This window comes from Lygodium microphyllum, chromosome 3, assembly GCF_053477565.2.
Source record: "Lygodium microphyllum isolate KBCC chromosome 3, Lygodium_microphyllum_v1.1.10, whole genome shotgun sequence".
NCBI classification, from domain to species: Eukaryota; Viridiplantae; Streptophyta; class Polypodiopsida; order Schizaeales; family Lygodiaceae; genus Lygodium; species Lygodium microphyllum.
In genome coordinates, this window is record NC_141137.1 from 188,109,813 (window position 1) to 188,113,931 (window position 4,119).

Below are 4,119 nucleotides of genomic sequence, written 5' to 3' on the forward strand. Positions count from 1 at the left end.
TAAGAAGGCAATGGACAGCCAATAGGCTTTACGTCCTGCATGCGGAAGCGCTCAAGGACTTTATGAATGTACTCCCTCTATGACAAGTAGAGGATTCCCTGATGCCTGTCACGTCTAATGTGCATACCAAGTATGTGAGCGGCCTCTCCCAGATCTTTCATCTCAAAGCTCTTCTTGAGCTGAGCCTTAAGAGCATCTAGCTCATCATGAGCTTTCCCTGCTATCAGCGTATCATCCATATAGAGGACCAAAATCAATAAAGAACCATCATGAGCTTTCTTCGTGTAAAGACATGGATCCATAGCACTCTCGTTGTAGCCCTATGACTGCATAAAGGCATCAAACTTATGATACCACTCCCTAGGTGCCTGTTTCAAGCCATAAAGACTTTTCTTCAATTTGCACACTAGGTGCTCCCTGCCAGGTTCTGCAAAGCCCTTAGGCTACTCCATATAAATCTCATCATGCAAGTCCCCATATAAGAAATCCATCTTGACATCCATCTGGTATAAATCCAAGTCAAGCTGAGCAACCAAAGCCAAGACTAAGCGCAGGGTGGTCGTTTGTATCGTGTCCACTTGTATCTTCAAGACACGTCTTAGCAGTCCATCAGAAAGGATTTCTAGAAAGCTCCGCCCGGCACTCCCATGGAATGTTACGGGGTTTGCGATCTAGGGCTTTTCGCATTTGCCACATAGCGAAAGTATTCCGACCGTTCCCACTTAAGATCGACCTGAATTAGGGATTTCCTTATTGGTAATTTTCTAACGGCAACTAGCCTCGAGAAAGTGGACCGAACTTGCCATGAGAGGTCTCTCCGTTGAGTGCTACTTGGAGCAAGAGGATGCTTGGGTGCCAGGGGGGTCTCTCCTCACGTTCTGGGCCCTGCACAAGAGGCTAACGTGACCCGGGATTGGATCTCAAGGCCTGCATACTAGTCTACGGGCGAAAACTTGGATTGGTAATCCCTGTGGATTGCTGGATAGCCTTCGGGCGGATTGTGGATAAGCCTACGGGCTGGACTTTTTGTATTTCAAAGATAAATATGATAACCTGTTAATAAGAAACTTGTCTGATATTGTTTTTTCTATGTCAAGTGATATGATTACATGAAAAAACCAGTGCCTAATGGGCTAATTAAAGAAGCTGATTGTTACATGTCCAACTAAATGTGCTAGGTAATTAAATAACTAAAACAACCCGAGGAAAGTGTGGAGGATGGGCCATAGGTCCGTCCTACAGATGGGTGGTCCCGGTTGGCCGGGAACTTTTCTTAAATCACGATGGACAGCAGAAAGATTGTCAAACAAAAGCGTTGACCTAGAGTTATGATTGATCCCGATTTATGCTGTTTTATGGGAACGGAATGGGACTATGCCTTATGGCAGAGAGGTTGAGCTTTGCAACCCTCTCGTTTCCCATTCTCCTTGAACCAAGTGCAGCGTGAATCCACTTCAGACCTGGCGTTTCTGCATAAAGTAGTTTGCTTGGGTCCGACGCTAGTTTCCATTAGGAAATGACCAATAAGGAAATCCCTAATTTAGGTTGATCCTAAGTGGGAACGATCGGAATACTTTCGCTACGTGGTAGACGCGGAAAGCCCTAGATCGCAAAACCCATAACATTCCATGGGAGTGCTGGGCGGAGCTTTCTAGACATCCTTTTCGATGGACTGCTAAGACGTGTCCTGAAGATACAAGTGGACATGTTACATCATCTTAACCACAGGAGAAAAGACCTCATCAAAGTCCACAGCATGCTCCTACTTAAAACCCTTTGCTACCAATCTAGCCTTGTATGCGGGATTGGGGTGTCTAGGGTACTTTTTAGCTTGTACACCCACTTTCATGGCAAAGCCTTCTTGCATGTAGGCAAGGAAACCAAATCTCAAGTGTCACAGAGGGAGACTAGTGGCACCATCGCCAATCATCACATTGTTTGTAGCTGTGGTATTGCTCAATACATCCCATGCTTTGATTTATGAATTCCATTGCATAATTATCATTCTCTATGAATCTTCATGCTTTCTCACCATAGTGCATGAGTAGTGTTTTCTCAATAAATCATGACAAGCTAAGCAAGGCAACATGAAACCGATGCTATTTCTATTCGTCTATGTTGGATGTTGTATGATCAACTTTGACTCAACTACTCACTCTACATCATATTCCATTACATTCAATTCTTAAAGAGTATCCATGTTACACTAACAATAATGGTTGTTTGTACAGTAAATGAACTCAGCTTCAAGAAGTTTCAATAATTCAGCCTTCACCAGAGTAGAATAATTAGGATTCATACGTCTTTGTCTTTGCCTTACACCCTCCAAAGTTTCCCTCAAGATAGTTAGAGCTCCTCGTAGTTTTATCAGGTAAAGTGAATGATTAGAGGCATCAAGAGTGAAACACCCTCGACTTATTCTCAAACTTTAAATAGGTAAGTGGCCAAGGTTGCTTTGTTGAACCTCGGCATGAAATGCAAGCTCCAAGTGGGCCATCTTTTGTAAGAGAAATGGGTGATGTGGGATGAATCAAAAGCTGGGTTACAGTGCTGAATTACGTGCTAATGTAGATTCCACAAAGGGTGTTGATTGATTGCAAGACACACGGTGGTCATGGAAGTCGAAATCCGCTAAGGAGTGTGTAACAACTCACTTGTCAAATCAACTAGCCTTGAAAATGGATGGTACTAAAGCATGAGACCTATACCCGATCACCGGGTTGAGTACGAGGCCTCGACGAGAGCAGGAGGGCTTGGAGATCATGGCGCAGCTCTAAGCATGAAATTGAGTGAAAGAACCCCCAGTACAGATCTTGGTGGTAGTAGCAAATATTCGAATGAGAACTTTGAAGACCAAAGTGGAGAAAGGTTCCATGTGAACATCAATTCAACATGGGTTAGTGGATCGAAAGAGATGGGGCAATCCTATGCCAAGGGTGCAATGTGTGTTGCTCATTGAAAGGGAATTGGACTAATTCTCTCAAACTAGGACATGGCAGTGGTGGACGAAAATGTAACCAAATCCGGAGACACCGGCATGGGCCTTGAGAAGAGATCTCCTTTCCTTTTAACAGCCCGCCCACCGTGAAATTGGATCACTCGGAGATAGGGTCCAGCAGCAGCGGGGCTGATAAAGCACATCACATCTCACATTGTCTGGTGCACCCCTGGTAGCTCATGAAAATTTGGAGGAGTGAATGGTGATCATCTCTTAAGGTAGCCAAATGCCTCGTCGTCTAATTAGTGATGTGCATGAATGGATTAATGAGATTCCCACTGTCCCTATTTACTATCTAGTGAAACCATTGCCATGGAAACAAGCTTGGAAGAATAAAGGGAAATAGGTAGGAGCCTTTGGCGCAAGTGAAATACCACTACTTTTAATGTCATTTTACTTACTATGTGAGGTGGAGATAAGGCTCGACCCCTACTTCTAGTCTTAAGGCGTGCTCACGTGTTGATCTAGATAGAAGACATTGTCAGGTGGGGAGTTTGGCTAGGGCGGCATATCTAATATAAGATAATGTAGGTGTCCTAAGATGAGCTCAACGAGAACATAAATCTCATGTGGAATAAAAGGGTAAAAGCTCATTTGATTTTGATTTTCAATACATATACAAACTATGAAAGCATGGCCTATCTATCCTTTAGTGTTTTGGAATTTGAAGCTAGAGGTGTCAAAAAAAGATACCACATGGATAACTAGCTTGTAAGTAGTAACTAATAAATACAAACTAATAATTAAAATTTAAGAAGTAACTAATAATAAGAAACTAATAATTATTTAAGTATTTAATTATTTAATTGGTTGCTAATTATAAGTTAATTGGTTAATTATCAAAAAATTTATGTATTACCAGTTAATTGATTAGTTAATTAATATAACTAATTATTTAATTTTACATATTACTAATGAATCTTAAATTAATTAGTAGTTATTAATTTCAATATTAATTAATTAGTTATTAATTAGAATTTTTTTAAAAACATTAATTGATAATTCATTAATTATTAGCTACTTTAAAAAAGTATATATATATATATGCAAGAGGCATCAGCAGTGGTGGTGGCGGCGTCAACCGGATGGTGGTGGCATCGACGACATTACAAGAGGGAGCG

General features: G+C 41.5%; 1 pseudogene; it reads left to right on the forward strand.

Annotated features, from left to right (window-relative positions):
* Positions 1 to 2,245: 2,245 nt before the first annotated feature.
* LOC148039320 (25S ribosomal RNA) lies at positions 2,246 to 3,246 on the forward strand (annotated as a pseudogene).
* The last annotated feature ends 873 nt before the right edge of the window (positions 3,247 to 4,119 follow it).